General features: G+C 43.1%; 1 protein-coding gene across 1 annotated transcript in view; it reads left to right on the top strand.

Annotated features, from left to right (window-relative positions):
• Window positions 1-7,201: 7,201 nt before the first annotated feature.
• Window positions 7,202-18,784, top strand: part of SEPTIN7 (septin 7) — an 80,729-nt gene continuing 69,146 nt past the window's right edge. Inside the window, exon 1 of the mRNA XM_080383341.1 lies at window positions 7,202-7,240. The gene's annotated coding sequence lies outside the window, so the exon portion shown is untranslated. The remainder of the gene's footprint in view (window positions 7,241-18,784) is intronic.

The following is an 18,784-nucleotide window of genomic DNA, read 5'->3' on the forward strand; positions in this document are numbered from 1 at the left end:
CGTAGATTCTTCAAAAACTCTCTAACTTTATGTTATTACAACCATGTAAGAACTTTTCGTATCTAGAAGACCAAGGATATGTTTTGGGTTATGCTAATGGATCTACTTTGAAACAAGCTCTTGAAATACTTTTGGCTTATATAGTGGATTCATCATCAAAAGGACCATTATCTTCCATTATGAATCCCAAATGTCTGCATAACCGATTCTTTCAGAAGTGTGTTCTGTTTCTAGTATTGCTCAGTCATCATAGCAAAATCACTAAGTACTGTTCTCCTTATGTAAAAGAGAAGTTCAGGATGATGTAACTCAGAATACAAATACAAAGAAGTAATCTGAATTAAGTTTCAGCATTTTCCTTGATCTACATTTCAGTTTGGGTTTTTTTCCACATTATATAATGTACCTATAATTTAGCTCACTGGACCGAACTACAATGTGTTCTGAGTATTTCTATACTGTTACATTCCTATCTCAGCTGTTTGTGGTTTTCCTAGAAAACATAGTTTTGAGAATTTTTTTCTGGCAATAGACAGGTTTGACTGCAGGAGATTGTAGAACCCTTAAAACCAATTGCAAAATTCCCGGTCATCAGTGGCAGTAGGCTTCTGTGGGTCGCATGTGTAAACAGACATGAATCATTACACACGGTTTAAGAAGAAAATAGGCTTTGCTTTTTATTTATTGATAACTGTTTAAGATCACCTTTTGTTGCAAGGGACAAGTGAGTAGCTCTATTGGATTAGCTGAAGATACATGCATAGGTGTGGTCAGCTTAATGACTGCTGCTAGATAAACTGTCACCACAGCCCAAAACACAGGTACAAATAAGCCATCCTTTGACAAAAGCAGGAGATAAAGCCAAACAGTGAACTGTAAAGATTGTATTAATTGATTCTAGCCTGAGGCTTCAGCAACTGGTTTTAAACTGGAAGCTAAAGGTCAAAAGCACTTGGAATATCTGAAATTGAAAAGTGCAACTGAATATCTGAAAATTGTATTTCAGAAAGCATAGGGTTGATGTTCTGGTGCTGAGACATCAATAATTTTGTTCATGCAAAACAGCTGGTCAGAAAAAAACGGGAGGGATGTTCTGACTACCTTGGGTGAGTTACATGTATAGGTGTGGTAGATTAGACAGGTGTGGAGGTTCAAGTCCTCCGCTCTGCGAAGTGCTGAACTCCTGATGGTCCTGATAAGCAACTCATTTTGCTTAATTGATGCATTTAGGTGCGAGATGCAGCCTCAAAGTATGGACCTGGGAGCCAAGAAATGTGTAGTTCAGAAGAGTAAGTGCGGTAGTGGACTGGGGACCTGCGTACCCAGAGGGAACAGGGCCCAGGCTGGTTTGACCTGCAGTATGAAGGGAGAGACCCATCGCTTTGGAATGAGTTTGGAGAGGACTCCGGATTGCAGGTAGCCCAGTAACCGTGCCAGAAGCCAGCATCACATTTTCACAGCTAAAGGTAACAGAACAAAGTGATTAAAACACGAGTATGTAGCACAATCTGCAACACTTCAGTTGTTCAACATGTGTACCCAAGGCCTGGATATGGCATACTGCTACCTCAAGTCTAATGTCAAGTACTAGACATATGAACACTTCAGTGTTTGCAAGGTCAAAGCCCAATTCAATATTCCTATGATGATGTAGATGTCCTTTAATTGAAAGGGGGCAACTGGAAAACACAAGCTGGACTGCTGGGACCACAGTGGCACAGGGTACACAGTACTTCTTTCCTATCAGAACAATTTGTTTTCATTCTGTAATATTTTACTGTTATTTTATTCTATAATATTTTACTTCTAGAATGGAAAAAAACTGTCTAGCATTTATGCAGGAAATTAATTATAAGCTCATTAATTCATTTTAAGAAAAATTGGTTTTCCTTTGGAAGGCATAACTCCTTTCCTTAAATCAATAAAAAAGTAATAAAATGCCACATTGCATTATACGTCTAAGTATTTTTTTCCCTAATGTAATATGCAAAGTATGACGGTAGTACCTTATGCTACGCAAGGAAGCACTTGCTAATGTAAATAGGCAGTAAGCCCAGCTCTCCAAAGGCCTCACTCTCACAGCAGTGGCAGCGTGAGCAGACACTACGCCCATCGGACTCTGCTCAGACACAATGGTTCATCAGTGTATGTTCGGCTACAGCCCTGGTTATTAATGATTACACATCTGGGTATATAGAAAGGATTTACTGAGACCTGCCCAACCCTTGGTGGGGTTTACTTATTAACAAATAAACAAACGGAGAACTGGAATTACAAGACACATGCTGCACACAATCGCCTTGCTCCCGGTCATCTGAGCAATCGCTGCTACTGCCTGCAAGCGGAGGGGTGGCAGGGTGAGAGGAGGCTTTGCTTAAGACTCCAACTCCCTGGCATAGGAAACGTATCTTTCAATCTGTCAGCTCACTGGCTTGTATCTGTGAATGGTGTACAAACAACGTATTAGATGGTGCGTTTTTCAAAGAGTTTAACATTACTGGAAATCTGCTGCATTTCCGCAAGCCACAAGTCCTTCACAAGGGTGAAGGAAACTGCCACGAAGGTTGTATCTCACCTTACTTAAGGAAGTAATTGTTACTGGTATGAGTACATGACTAAGGGCTGGGCTGCCTTCCTTCTTCTGCTGATCTATATTCCCCGCTACACAACTATAACGGCACAAAGCAACCATTTTCTACCTTAAACAATAAGTGCATGTGTGTGCCTCTCACAAGGATCACATCATTGGGTTGTAATCCATCAAAGCCTCTTTCTTTAGATAATTGAAGTAATGGATGTATACCAGGACGATACAGTAAACACACTACAAAACAAGAGATGCTGTATTTTTCCCATAGCAATTGTTCAATAGAAGCCTGTGTTCATAACTTTCACAGCATTTTATAAGCCTTTGCTGATGAATATAGCTCTTATTTTTACACAGCACTCTTTTAAACAGCAAATAGCAAGACTTAAAAGGGGGCCAGGAGGTATACATTTTTTGTTGCATCGTTTGCATATTTGTAGAAGAGTGGTGTAGGTGGCAGCCAAAGACAACAGCCGTGATGGCAGCAACAACGATAGTTAGGATAGCTGGTTACTGTATTGCTCGTGTGAGTTTATAAGGGTTTTCTGTTTCATGACAGCCCTCCCCTGAACAGAGAGAAGTACCATAAATACAGGCCTGATTCTGGAAACCTTTATTAAAAGAAGGGGCCCTACTGACTCGGTATGTCTCAAAATAGGGAAGGGCTGATGAACAAGGCATCAGGGCCCAATTAGATGTCACACCAGATGCCTCATGCTGCTGTTCACTTTTGTACTGCCATTGTGTTAGGCCATTTCTTGTGCTAGTGAACAAAGCAAAATGGCAGCATTTACAAAAAGATCATCCAATGTAAAGGGCAACAGCTGTCAAAGAGGCAACAAAGTACAAGGGCAGGAGACATTTCTGGTCGGTATGACAAGCAGTGGTCAAAGAATGGTCAAGATGCTGGCAGGCATTACTGCAAAGCTGAGATTTAAGGATGGGTTTGAAGGAGGACACTGTGATTATTACTCACTGTTGAGCATCCTCAGCCTCCTACCTTGCAAGAGCAGATTGTTTACAGGAGTGGGAGTTTAGGACTTCATTTGGTGTAATGAAACTAGTTGTTTTGGTAAGGGATTGCTCGGTATGCAAAGTTCTGTTACATTTGCACAGCAGCTCAAAAAGATGCTGCATACATTGGACAGACTGAGCAAGCATGATTCAGCCTGGAGATGCACCACGCACCTTACAAACCCCGGAGGTATTGGAGTTGGCATGCAGGAGCAAGCCAACAGGGTACAAGCTCAGTAATTCCACCACATCCCATGCTGGAGCTCATGCTATGTGCAAATTCACCTAGTGAGTCATGTCTGCTTGCATTAAAAAAAAAACAAACAAAAACAAAATAGTCTTCATATGTCTCACTGGCAAGAAGACACTGAAACTGGCTAGGCTGGTTGGGAACCAAGCTGGCAGCAACCCTAGCTGACAGATTTTGTAAATAAGGTGAGTGGGGTTTGTTTCTGTATCTTGACAATAGAAGACACCAATGGGTTCTGAGTTACGGCAGGTAGTGTTCTACATTTAAGTTTAAAAAGCTTTTTATTAATTTCACAAGAAGCAATCACAAAATTGTATTTTCTTTCAAAAGAATCAAATAAATAGAATCTAAGGAGTCTTGAAATTTACTTAAGTTCAGTTTTTTAAAGTTTAGTGACGGATTTAGTGAAGTCTTTTCCTTTTGAAGGAAAAACAGCAGATGACTACAGGAATGCAAAAATTTGGATTTATTATATTGTGCACAGAACAAAGTATTCTTCAAACCTCTGGGACCCATTTGCGTTTGCTTTATGTCTTCTCAAAATGAACACAATTTTGCAGAATCTTCCTAACCCTGTAAATTACTGTATGAAAAGAGACCCCCCCCCCCGCTATTCACAACACAGAAAAATAGGACATTAACCTCACATAAAACCCACTGGCTTGCATCTTGCTTCCTCATCAAGCCTGTGCCAGTTTTGCAGTAGATTTCAAAGGTGCAAGCTCACTTTTGTTTTTTTCAATGATCAATCCATGAAGTAAAGGCTTCATTCCCTTTTTGAAGATATCCCCATCAGTTACATACTATTTTCTCAAAAACACGTATCCGAAAACCAAGATAAATGTTTCTGAGTAATTTGAAGCCCTTACTACAAGACAGAAAACAAGTATTTTTCGTATTGTTTGTTTTCCCACAATGTATTTTTATGGGAAAGCTGCGGGGACTATGTTTTGTATTCAGTGAACAACTTCTGTGGTGTAAAATGTCTCTTTTTTGGTATTCAAATAACCACGAAAGCAATGTAACTATATCTCATTGCCATGGACATTACCACCTAAACCAACCAGAATGAAAAAAAAAGGTTATTTCTTACCTCACCCATTGTGAAAGACACAGATTTATGAGATAATATTTGGCAGTCCTGTGACCAATGATAATAAAAATCTCTTTCCCTTGGGCATCCAAGAACCACAGTATATTGTAACACTTCCAGTTCTTAAACAGCGCTGAACCACATTGTGCAGAGCTGCATACCTTCCTGAAAAGATGATGCATTTTCCTTGTCATAAAAACCTATTTCTTTACCAAACGCACCCAAAAGAAGAAAATCAGATGTTAGACAAGACAGAATTGGATGGGAATCAATGAGAGACAAGGACAATCTTAGCGTCTTCATTGTTGCTCCTGTCTGCCTTGCTGTGACTCTACCTACAGAAATATGCATTACTGAAAGTTTCCCTTTTGCTGCTGAAATGAAAATTGCTATTTTCATCTTTCTAGTACCGGGGCACGCTCTTAAAATGTACTCTTCATAACAGCAAAACCAAATGATATAATAAACAATAAATTCATATAATGTTGCCTCTTTGCCAAGTACCTTTCCCTAATAGAAAAATACACCATGCCTTATGTGAAAGAAAAGGCAAGGAACAGGCCACACTCGGAAATCCCTAACAGAAAAGAAAGTATGTAAAGTTTCAAATCGCACATCATAAATACAGGTCTCCAGTACTTCAGCTGGGGCATAAAATAACTCAGAGTTTAAAGGGCTCCAAAGATACCTGCCCCAAACATAAAAAGGAAATACTATGTGGAGAGCTGTATTGGAATCGGAAAAGCAAAAGTTGTTGTTCTGCCTGTCTCGGAGGCCATCCTTTTCCAGTGTCAGCGGACCTCCACCCTGCCTGGCAGCAGCATCCCGAGGAGCCTGTTCAGGGTCTTGGGGCCACACTAGACCTGCCCAAGTGGTCGGGCTCCTCAGCGTGGTTCCCAGGGCCTGTGAGCACCCCTTGGCTTCCTAGAAGGATTTTACCCGGCGCCTGCCAACGATATTTTATTTTTTAAAAGAGTTCTCGTTCATCTGGGGGGCCATGGGCATCCGATTATCACTTCCTGATGGCAAGAAAGGCCAGGCTTCAGGCCCGTTGGCGGGGAAACGAGCGGCTCGGTAGCGCCTTCACCTCCCCGCCGCAAAGCCCACACCTGCCAGGAAGGCCACCCAGAGCCCCTGGGGAGGAGGGCCCCGTTCCCTTCGCCCCGGCAGTGCGGGCCGCCGTGCCCCGCAGCGGGGAGAGGCTCCGCCGGTGAGGCAGCGGTTGTGAATGGGACCCAACCGCCTCGCTCGGGGGCGGGCACGCCGGGGCCACGGCGGGACGGGGGGGAAGCCCGGCGCCGAGCCGCCGCGGCGGGGCCCCCTCAGCCATGCGGGAGGGCGGGCGGAGCGGGGAGGCGAAGGGACGGACGCCTGCCCGCCAGCCGCAGTGCTGCAGCCCGAGCGCTTCCCCGGGGATAAGGGCGGCCCGCCTCGCCCCAGCGACCCCAGCCCAAAGGCGGCCCAGGGGCTGCGGATGGGGACCCGCACCCAGCCCCTCTCCCCGGCCCCAGATGCCCCTCTCCTGCCGGCCTCTCCCACGCCAACTGCGTGAGCGGACGGGCGAAGGGAGCGTAAGGCTCTGCAGCGCTCACTGCACTCCGCAAGGCGCGTGCGGCGTAGCGGCGCTCCGAGAATAGCTCCGGAGAAAGGAGGGGGCGTTGTGACGGCCTCGCTCAGCCCGGCCGAGCCGGCGGCCATCTTTGTTGCGGGCAAACCCCGGCGGCCGCTGCGGGGATTTCGCGCTCCTGGGCGTGCCCGGTTTCAAAATGGCTGCCGAGCGGTCCCTTTTTTCTCTGACAGGGAGCGGGAGGAAATAACAGATCCCGGGCTGGGAGGAGTGGGGGTACGGACGTGAGGGCCGCGGCAAGTCCCACGCCGAGCCGAGGGGCCGAGCCGGAAGCCGCCGCCGCCGCTGCTGCTGCGTGCTCGGGGAGGCGGGCAGGGAGCGAGCGTGTGCGGGGCGGAGGCGGCGAAGGAGGAGGAGCAGCAGCAGCAGCAGGCGGCGGCGGCGGGGGGAGCGGAGCCGGGCCGAGCCGCTAAATCCGTCCGGCCGCCAGAGCGGGCGCGCGTAGGCGCTGTGCGGAAGGGCCGCGGCCCCTCGGCGGAATCGGCGTAGGGGGCGTTGGAGAATCGCCGCGGCGGCCGCCGGGTTGGCTGGCGGGAGGCGCGCGGGGAGGAGGGGGCGGCCCGCTCGGTGCCGCCGCGGCTGAGGGAGGCAGGCAGGGGGGACGGCCAGCCAGCCGGAGCCCAGCGTCAGCAGCGGCAGCGACACCACCGCCGCCGGCCAGCGCCATGGGTGAGTCTCCAGCCCGGGGCCGAGGCGCGGGGGGCCCGTGACAGTCCGAGGCGGGAGCCTGCGGCCGCGGGGTCTCCATGATGGGTGGGCTGAGAGGCAGCCCCGGCGGTGGGGGCAGGCAGCGGGTACCGCCGAGACCCCCATTCCGGCGGCGGGGACCGGCTGCCGGGCGGAGCGGCGGCCCCGCCGCGGGGCCCCCATCCCTCTGGCCGTCCCCCGCCTTCCTCCTCCTTAGATGCGGCTCCAGCCCCCTTCGCCGCCTTCCTATCGCCCCCTCCCGCCTTCCTCCCCTTTCCGCCCTCCCAAGTCACTTCCTGCCTCGCCGAAATTGTATAATGCCTGCGCGGAGCTGGGAGCCAGGCGGCGGCAAAATGCCGGAGATATTTCTTCCCATCGCTTTCTCCCCTTCCCCCCATCCATCTGCATCCCTCCTCCCCTTTTCGCCTTTTGCGCCCTAAATTTGGGAGGGAGGAATTTGCTGCAGGAATTAAAGCAGCCTTCAAATACGACGGGAGAGGAGCGGGTGGGACTGAAATCACGGGCGCCGGGAGGGGGGGAGGAGGAGGAGGAAGGGGGGCGCCTGTGCGCGGGTGGGGTGGCGTGTGTGGCTGCGGGCGAGGGCTGAAGGCACGGGCGGAGCGTCTCCTCTTCGCTCACGCCTCCCGCCTCTGCCCTACTCGCTCTCTCTATAGCTTTTTTCTTTTTAATTTTTTCTAATATAAATCTTAAAGCGTACTTTGATCTTTATGCCGCTCGGGTCTGGCTTTTATTTGCCGCCCGCCGGGGCGTGCGTGGGGGCTGTTGGCCGCCTCCGCGGGGCGCCCGGTCTGCGCTCGCCCGCGCTGCCCCTGCCGCCGCCGGGGGCTCGGCCGTTTTTCCAACAAACCAAAAAAAATATTTAAAACTACAATTTATGAACGGCTTCCCCCCTCCCCCGGAAATCTGTATGAAATGCTTTATGAGCGGTTTCAGTGTGAGCCCCTCGCTTAGCCAGCCGGTCTTGCAAAACAAATTGGAGGGGTGCTCAGTGTTTCAGCAGGGTGGCTGGGGAAACGGGCAATCGTGTATGGGGATTTTTTAATGAGCAACTTAAGGAAAAGCAGCTAAACTTATTTTGGCGTGGAGTTGTCGTCTTCGCACTGAACCAGTTACATACAAATGTAATTCTGTGAAAGACAACGTTCAAGAATCTTCTGCGTGCAGTTTGTGTGCCGCCTCCTGCAGATGAGAAATCGTTGAACAGAAGACTGTCAGAAGTAGAAGTACCCATTCACTGAATGTTTTTTTTCTCGGCCTTTGGAATCTCCCTCTGACTGATAGTGACTTTAGGTTACGTTCAGTGAAAGAAATGCTTCTGTATGGAGAAATATCTATGATCTGAATTAATATCGTAACCAAAAGAAAAGTCAGCTTGTGTGAAAAAGCAGGCTTAGCTCCCAAGAAAGAGGAAAGTTAGAGGGGCCACTGCTGTGTGTCCCAGCTAAAAGGTAGACCATAATTCCTTATGCAAGATTTTTTTTGCAGTAGATTTTCACTAAATGATAACTGATTTTTCTGGCTAGAAATTTCACTGAGATATCAAACTAGTATTATTGTAAAGTATTTCTTCTTTATAATTCTGTCTACATATATTTTGAAGTTCTTGCCTGTTAAAACATTAAGAAATTGGGAAAGATGTATTTTGTGTGGTGTTAAACATCTTCCACTTGATACCTGCTTAGTTTGTAATGCTTGTGTGTTGTTTGCTGTGTGAGATTACTAGCATCTTTGGCTGGTGATTTGTGAACGTAAGAGCATTATTTTGTCCTGGCTTTGGGTGACTCTGTGTGTGTGGGTTGTGGGGGTTTTTTATTATTATTTTTTTTAAGTTCACATGTGAATAACAAAACCTGATAAATAGAGATTTTACTTTGGAAAGCAGGTTGCAAAAAGCCATTGCTTCAAAGGTCAATTACTGCCCGTCTGTGTTGAAACTTGAATTGAAATGCAAGACCTGTTCTGTGCTACTGTGGGAGAAAGGGTTACTACTTAGTCATTCTGAAATTGAAGCAAAGACACCTAGAACTGTGCATATCAGTCTGTGTGCTGATAATAACTCACAGCATTTCCTTCAGTTTACCCACAAGGAGAAGCTACATCTGAAGCACCATTTTAACAGACTAGTTTACTTAGTATGACAAACAAATGTCTGTTTGTGTGTATATGGATAAAAACTTGATTGTTTACCTTATGCAGAAATAAAGGATCAGAATTGTTTTCTTTATAAGATAAAATACAATAGACTTTCTTTTTGCATAAAGATGTCTAAACGTGCACAGTAGCCTTCTTCCCCCCCCCCCCCCCCCCCCCCCCAGCCCCTTAACTGGCTAGCAGCTTAGTGGTTCTTTCTTCCGTGGGTCAGGCTCATACTTTCAGTACTTTAATTTCTTCGGTTCTTGTAGCTCAATGCTGCTGTGATGGTGTTTTTAATACTATCTTAAAATACCCATTAAGACAACAAATAGTTATAAAAGACAATGGCCACAGATTCAAACCCTTGTTTTAAACATGGTCAGTGATGGAAAATATGCCTTGGAGAAGGTGTAGGAGAGAGGTTTCTACTCAGAACTGTAGTGTGATATACTTTTTTTTTTTTTTTTTGCTTTAATTTATTGCCAGACTATTCACTTAACCTGTCTAGACCAGAGATGTGTATGTATGAGCCACGTTCTGTTTTCTGTAAGTTAGTGCTTTAGCTCCTGAAATAAGCTAGTTAATTGCATGTGTGTTCTCTGTAATTAGAATGGCACTTAGTCACCATTTAAGTAGTTTAGTTAAGTCTCGTTTAGTAATTCATATTTGGGGTAGTGTTAAACTGTAGGCGGTCCCAAACTATTCCCTAGGAGTGTTTGAACGTCTGAAACTGATGTTTATAGAATAGATGTCTTGCAGAGGTGGCAATGGTGGTGTAGGTGAGGTAAAGACATCTCTCAAATGTGAGGGCCAGAGACTTGGTTCACTGAAACCAATGACTTCCTGCTCACCTTGCCAGACTGTGTTTCACATTGTCAGGCAAATTGGAGTTTTCTGCAGCCCTGGTTTAATGGTTGCATTGTGATAGCTCTGTAATGTCATCAGGTAGGTCTTTCCTATTAGTTTGTTTTGGGGTTTTGTTTGTTTGTTTTTTAATAGGAAAGAATCAGATCAACAGTTATTTACATGACTTGTAGTTTTGCTTTTTGCTTTAGTTCAATGCAGCTGTCCTGCAAAACCAGGTCATTTGCTGCATTGCATGAGCATGGCTGTGAAGGTGCTGTAAATTATGACATTCTTTGTGTTACATTTAAAAATCAAAAAGTAACCAGTAGGTTCTTAAGCACTTCAGAAGACAATATGTATCCACTCTTGTTTTGGCAGAGTTTGAGCTAGAGATATGTAAACACGTGCCTGACTAAACCTTGTTCTGATGTACATTCGGACTTCCTTCCCGTGAAAGCCACATAATCTGCTTTTTGTGCATCAGTGCTGTTCCATGCTTCTAAATGTGCCTTACAGGAACAGTTGCATGCCGGCTTCAGCGTGTGGACTGGTAGTGTTGATGCACAGAGGGGTGAGCTGCCCGGTCGAGCCCTTCTTAACACCACTTAGGAGGAATCTGTTCTTAGGGGCTCTAGCTCTCATCTTTTTTTCAAATGGCTCTTTGTGTGGCCGTTTTCATGCCAGATTTCTATCATTTAACACAATGATAGTTCAAAATGCATTTGCAAATACTTTTGGAAACAGTATTACAGAACAATAACACTATGGGTGTTACATTCAGAAGCACTTAAGCAACCAAAATAGAACTGAATTATTTCTTGGTAGCACAGAAGATTTAGAATTTTTTTTTGTCAACACTGAAAATCTTACCTCAACATGTATGCTTTTTAATTGTATTTCTCCCCCTTCCCCCCGGCCCCCGTGTTACGCTTAATAGTTGTGTGCTTTTTGTTTGGTCATTTTGTGACTTTTTGGTAGTGGTTTTTTTGTGGTTTTCTGTTTTGTTGGGGTGTTTTTTGGTGTTTTTTTTTTGTTGTTGTTGTTTTTGACCTGAATGGTAAAAATGTTCGGACTTGCAAGCAGAGGGAGGATTGATTAAAACATTAGGGAGATTTTCCCCTCCTTTGACACACTGTACCTTTAGGGGGATCAATATTAAGATACAGCACCTAGTTTTGGTGTCAGCATTTTTAAAATAGAGCTTTTTAAATTGAAAGGTTGCATCATACTCACAAAGGATGCAAGACCTGAAGAAAGGAAAAAAACCCAAACCAACCCTGACTTGAGATTCATTTTTCGTTTGACCACAAAAAAGACCAAGGAGTGACAGTGGTCTTAGAAGCATGCTCTCAAAGGGGAGAATATCACGTACTAAGCTTTTTCCAGTGCTTTGGGGTAAAACATGATTGGGATGATGACCAGAAAAAGAGAATGCAAACTAGATACGTAAGGCGTATTCTCTAATGTTGGTGGTGTTGAGCCACTAAGTAGCAGTTTATCAAATTCCAATCAAAGTTGTCTTATTATATGCAGAAATCAGTCTATTGTACAGTAATGTTATTGCAAAGAGACCTTTCAGAGAGTCAGCTAAAGTCATTGATGGCAGTATTTTTGTTGTGACATTTGTCTGACAAAGCTTTGTAGGTCATTGTAGTTGATGCTGAGAAGAAATGTAAGATGGCATGAATATTGGTACTGGTGCCAGTGGGTGTCACTATAGTAAGAGCAGGCAGATTATTAGAAGAATAATGTATGAAATATTGCCTCTTTTTATATTTCATACGTTAAAAGACAATTACTGTAATGATTCAAGTTGAACTTCAAATAAAATGAAACTTGGCCTAGTAAGGTGGTCAAAATGGCCAAGAATGCTGAAGTCAATGTTAACATACAGCTTAAATCAAACCTTTTCCACTGTTGGCCAGTTGGAGTGGTTTAATCTCATTTATGTGTAGTTTTTTCACTGTCTGTAAGAAATTTTGGTATGCCCAGCACTACCCTCTGCTTTCTTTTTTGTTCTTTCTGAAGAACCTTATCATGCACTTTCATAGTTTATGCTGGTATAAACTGGACCGTAATTGAAAAATACTCTATTGATGATGGTTTTTCTCTTTTCCTTTTGTGTTACCTCCAGTGTTCATATACACTGGTATGATTAGATGAGCTTGCTGATGTAATGGAAGTCTTAACATTATGGTAGTTTTCAGCTGGATATGCAAGCTAATCTGACTTGTTCCCTAGATGTACATTTACCAGAACTGACACAAGGGAAGCCTAAGCTCACCCCTGATGGTACAGTGGCTGGGTGAATCTGTTGGCCGGTTGCTTGAAAGGAGGCAGTTCTGCTGCTCTCCCCACCTTTTCATCTGTGCCTCTTTGACCCGACAGCGAGTCAGTTCATGGGACTCAACTCATGGGAACTGACTTTTTTTTTTTTTCTTCAAGGGTATTTTTCTTTCTATCAGTTGAGCTCCCTGAAATTTCATGTCATGGGATCACGGAAGTGTTGGCATGACAAAAGAAATGCAAGTGAGCTCTAGGCAAGAGATGGAATGTCAACCGACCATTTTGGCAGTAGTACGTGCAGTCTTGGTTTGGTGCCTGGTTTAGACTGGTGTAACGTGGCACTGCTGGAAAGAGAAGTGAGCTTCATTTTCTGTTCCCACCCAAACACTGCACCTTAACGTAGGCTGAAAGTTGTGGTAAGTGTGCCCAAGGCAGCAGAGGTACGTGGTAGTTGATCTAGTTGTACAACTTGTTTGTTTCCACTCTACCAGTGGTTAAGAAAGGGAAAGAGGAAAACCCTATCCTGCTGGAGGAGTTAATGGTAGTGGTTAAGAAGGTAGTACTGTCCCCTCTCTGCTGAGCTGGTGACTTACCTGAAGATAAATGGAAGTGGGCAAAGATAAAATTGTTTTAGCTGCTATCATTTACTCCTTGAGCACTGAATGGGTAAGGTGACTGACTTTTTATTATCTGCTGTTGCATCATTACCTGCAACGTTTATGGTAATACTAATATTAGCAGTAGGGCTTTCTTGAGCGATGTGCAAAACTAAAGCCCTGACTGATGATGGCTGCAGAAATCTGGCAGTGCAGAGCATCTTTGTCGTCCTGACCAGAAGCTGACCGTGATGGTATCTTAAGTAAGTTGAGGTACTGGTTTTTAGCTGATTTCTTGTCAAAAACAGTCAAGAGGCACTGAAAGCTATTCCTGGAGAAATGTAATTTTTCTGGAAGCTTTCTGACAGTGGTGATTTTTCTGGCTGTGCAATCTTACCAATACTCACTGTAGCTTTTTAAAACAAGAATGCAAAACTCAGAATACTCAATGACTCAAAATTAGAGTTCCAAATGCTGGCTTAAATGTAAATGAATGCTTTCAAGTTTGGGAAGGTGAAAATTTCCAAAGGAGAATGAGGCTAAGAAACCCATCTTCTTACTTCTCCCCTGGCCCCTGCTTCTAGAAACAAACACTTCCTAATTGTTAGTAAAGCTATAACAAACCAAGAGATTCGAGATGAAATTAGTTTCCTCTTGGGAGGCTTTGCCAGATGGTGCAAAATCACAGTCTTGAGTAATCTTTTGATGATGGGTAAAGGGGCGCCATCCTGTTGCCTTGTTCTGTGTTCTTTGTTTTTTAGCACTTAGTTGAGGGAGAACTTAAGAGAAAAATAGTCTGCAGACTGCTGCAGTATTAGTTACTGAAGCTCATGGTCATCTCCTACTGTTCAGCTGTGCCAAGCACTGACCTTCACTGCTCTTAATTGCAATTCCATGGACATCTGCAAACCTCTAAGTTTTCAAAGCAGTGGAAGGAACTTGCAGTTTTGTAAGTGACAAACTGAAGCAATGGGGAACAAGACCTTAAAGAGACTGGGGCAAAAACTAGGCAACATGGTTGTGCAGTCCTTTTTCAGATGTTGTGCAGTTATGGATTGTCAGTAATGGGAATCTCTTCTTTAATCTCTCAAAGGAAAAATATCTTTGTTAGAAGTTCAAAACAATGTTGAAGACTAGATGCTTGGAAGGAGGAGGTGGTATATGGGTAATGAGCTTGTATCCTATAAAAAATTGCCAAGGAAAGCTGGGAGTTTTTCCTTACCAGCAGTTTAAAATTTAATTAGCAAGTTAAGTTGATTTTTGAGCTGTTTGGTATATGTTACTTTTTATGTATTTAGCAGGGCTTCTGTAAAAGGTCTTCAATATTTTTTGTGTTCTGAATCCTTAACCAGTTGAAATTTTTAGCAGGTGAGTTCGAAATTATGTCAGTATTTTATGCAGACCAAGTTAAGTTATTTGAGTGTTAATACCTTAATAGTGAAGGGATACTGACATCTTGTTTGCCCAAACGTATGTGAGAGTTGATTTTGGAGAAGGCTTTGAAAGTGGTGAAGGCACAGCTTCTCCAAAGAAATATTTGATGGATGGCCTTTAGCTTGGTCACTGAGTGAATTTCACTGGGTCCTAGCTTTGTGTCTTGCTTCTTGCCTAGCAATGTGCCTGCAAGGCATCCAATATCCCTGTAGGTAAAGGTGACTCTTCCTTGGTATGTTCAATTCTTTGTCTCTGTGTGTAGCAGCAGTGATCCTGGGTTTCCTGTTCTTTTGAATTGTGTTTCTGGTTGTGAATCTTGGCCATCAAGTACTCTGTGTGGCAGCTGGGTATAGAGAGGATTTAACTCCCACTGTAAAATTTATTAGTGCTAACTATGTAGGTTAGCTGCTCTGCTGATATATGTGTTGGACCAGGTAATGCATGCTCTTCACAGCCAGCCTTGTTACTAATGCCAAAAACAAAAGTACTTGGGGAGTTGAGAAACCAACAGGTTTGGTGTTACCAAGCTGCTGCTTTAGTCTTCGCAGTCTTCAGTTCTGTCATCCAGGGCAATTAGACCACTGGTGTTGTGAATGCTTTCCAATGGGTTGCCTTCCACTTGGAAAGAGGTATGCAGTAAATGCTGAGTTAAAAATCAATTCCTTGATGTGGAATAAATTAAGTCAAAACTTAGGGTTTCTAACTGCCAACTTACACTACAGATGGTAATTAAACCAATTATATGTTGTAATAGTCTTCATATTACACCTGGATGATACATTTTATTATCAGTGTGGACCATTCTTTTGTATCAGTTGCCATTGCAACCCGCAGGGAAACAATCTTAAGTTTTACTTAGGATTTTCCTTACATGGTAATTATAATGAGAGCTATCTTTCTGTGGTATCTCTCTAGCTTAAAAATAAAGAGAACTAAAACCAATGCAGCCAGGCAGCTGTGTTTCAAAACATCTAAGTTTAACACATGAAGAGGTTTTTGTTAGTTGGCATAATTCTTTAAAATAGCACCTGTGTGTCTTTTTTTTTTTTTAAATTTTCTTTGTCCTATTTGAGTTCTTTATATTATTGGTACAGACCTCCTCAGACAATATAGAAATAGTTAAAAAGTAAAATCCTCTAAGTATTAGTAATTTAATAAAATCTTTAAGGACCTCTCCTGGTAGTGTTTGATGAACCTTATAGTAGGAATATTGAAATGTAAAAATACATGTGATTTCAGAGTATCCTGAAAATTCAGTTTATAATTAAAAATCTGACTTCTGCCTTTTGGTTCATTAAAATGTGCTGCCATGGGGGGAAATGAACGCTGTGGAAAATTATACCTAACCAGCTTCAAGTATAAAAAATACAGTATCTTAACTTGGAACTACCACTATGCTTTTTACATAAAAATGCATTTTAAATGATTAGTTGGTAACAGCTTCTTAATGATGAGATAGTCTCAAGAGATATTTTAATTTTTCTGAAGAAATTGCTTGTCTGAGACAAAAGAATCAGTGCTTTCAGAAGTGCTTGGGTTTCACTGTTCTGGGGCGGTACAGCACAAAAATACAATAAACCTTAAAGGAAAGGTGACAGGGATGTGTCTTAAAATTTTACCTCAAAATGGCTTTCTTAGTGAAACCTACAGGGCTTCTGAAGGCTCCTGTAAGCCAGAGCTTGAGCTGTTAAGCATAGAAACTACTATGGGAATGAATATAAGAGCCTATACAGAAAATCAGATGGTTTCCATGTGGGAATGAGTTGCATCCACTATACAGAAGTGTATAGTAAAAGCTCTTCACCCTAGTTACTTTAAATGAGAATTCCTTATGTTAACACAAGCACCAGAGTTGCAATACTGTAATTTCTCTCATGATTTTAAGGGGAACACACTTCAGGAGTGTGTTGAACACACTTGAGTGTTTCTGAATGAGTGATTCACCTCTCATTAGCATTTCTGCACTATATGTTCAGGAAATCTTACTAGATCTGATTGTAGCCCTTTAGGCTAGAAATATAACAATACTATTTCTTGTATTGCCATCCTTACAGCTGCTTGATGAGGAGAACGGGATCTACTACTGGGGAGTTCACTTCTGTCACTATTCAACATGTAGAACAGAAGGGAGTGCAGAGTGCACACCTGAAAATGCCTTTTGCAGGGTCCCTTGGCTGAAATACTGCCAGCTGGACTGCAGCAATCTACTCTTCCTGAAAAATTCACTCCTGTGCTTGGGCAGATGGAAGATGCCCTTGCTGTTGCTGCTGCTTCACCCAGAGATGTGGGGTGGGAGAGGGAGGGAATCAGTTTCTCTTTGGGGTTGGATTTTTTTGTTTTTAACTAGGTCTAAACATATAAACATATAAACATATAAACCATAACTTATCACCACCTACTGAGTTTTTGTGTTAACTGACCAATCATTATGCAAATTTTGAAGGAAAATGCAATTTTCAGGTGAAGAACTGAAAAATGCTCAACAGTAACTTTTTTTTTTTAGATTAAAAGGAAATGGCAAAGGAACTAAATGATATATTACAGCATGATACTTACTGTGTTTTGTTGCTTCTTTCTACTACGTTTTCAGTCCTAAGACTCTTGAAACAGTCTCCAGGTTGAGGCGCTAACCTACTTTGTGGAGAATTTGTGTTTCCTTCAAAGTGACTCTCTTCAAACTCATGGTTTAGTTGACTTTGTAGGAGATTATAGTGTGAGATAAAACTACCTGAATGTTCCCACCATTTAAAAAAAAAATCTTTTATCTACATCTCTTTGTGAAACTTCCACAAACTAAATAGACAAAGAGACATGTTAAATACTGAGTACAGATACTTTTTTTGTTTGTTTTGCACCCCCCCCACCCCCCCCCCCACCCCGGATGTTTTGTATCCAGGAATCTTTCCTAGCTTTTTTCAAAATATTTTTCCTTTGCATCTTTCATCTTCAACTCTGAGCTCAGTGTTTGTATTGGAATAAACATTCAACCATAGCAAAACCGAGGAGGAGGAGTTAGGAAGGAAGGTTGAAAGTGACAGACACACCAAGTGATATGTGGTTGATGCTTGATCTGCTGCTCTTTTGGTGACCTCTTTCTATAAGCCTTCCTGTCTCATGTGCCATTTCTTGCTGTAGTCCTTTTGACCCCTACTTTATGGAGTGGAAGATAATTGGTCACTTAACTGCTAAATTTGATTTTGAGTTGGTAATTTGTTAGGTGCAAGTTGCTATGTGATGGTGGTTTCTGGAGGCAGACCAAGGCTTTTTTAAAAGCCAGAGTAAAGGGGAAAATGCACAGAAAGAAGAAGAAGAAGAAGCTTTAAAATTCTATTCCTGTGCTTTTAAATTGTAAAAGCTTGTATATTAAAAGATGAAGTTTTACATAAAAACTGTCAGTATGTATGGCTGGCCTCAATGTTGTGTAAAGGCATCATGAGTAGAACTTGTAATATTGTATGTTTTAGTTATGCAGTCCTGCTTTTGTAGTTGGACACCCCCGTCCTCCTCTCCCCCATCTATCTATAATGAGTTTTGTTTTTCTAAATAGTTAACTGACTTAATTTTCTTGTAGTTGTCTGCGTTCTTGCACTTACTTGGCTGCTGTAAGAACTGCAACACTGGCTGTGTTGGCTGTAGCTGCTGCAGTCTGTGCACGGTTTACTCAGGCATGCCCTTGTATACTGTAGGTTGGCTCTGAAGGCTAGCAAATTTATTTTTAACAAGCAAGTTAAGGTTTACTAGTGTGTGTGCTGCATCCCCTTTGGTTTTCTTCAGAGTTTTTTGCCTTCCTTCTGGATGTGCTGCCTGTAGCTCAACAGACGGACTGTGCTGTCTACTCTTTCTGATCTTTACCGTACAGGATCTTTCTTGCAGAATCAGTTTGCTTTTAGACATCACATGTGTTTCAGCACTATCTTTTAATAAACCAGATGATAGTGTCTGGCACAGGAAAACAGAGAGTCTAAAGCTCACTCTTCACCTATACTCACACACTATGCCCAGTGAGATTTTGAGGAACAGTTGAAAGTGCATTCACTGGGTCAGTGATAGAAGTTACTGATTATCAACTTAATCAGCTTGTTCCTAGAGATGGAAAGAGATGCTAATTTCTTAATGGTGGTTATGCATCAAAATAACTATTTGGTTTTTTGATCCTTTGAGAATAGTTTTGGTTTTTTCTAGTGTAGGCAAGACCCCTAAGTTCACATTT

This window comes from Falco punctatus (genome assembly GCF_963210335.1).
Source record: "Falco punctatus genome assembly, chromosome: 4".
NCBI lineage: Eukaryota > Metazoa > Chordata > Aves > Falconiformes > Falconidae > Falco > Falco punctatus.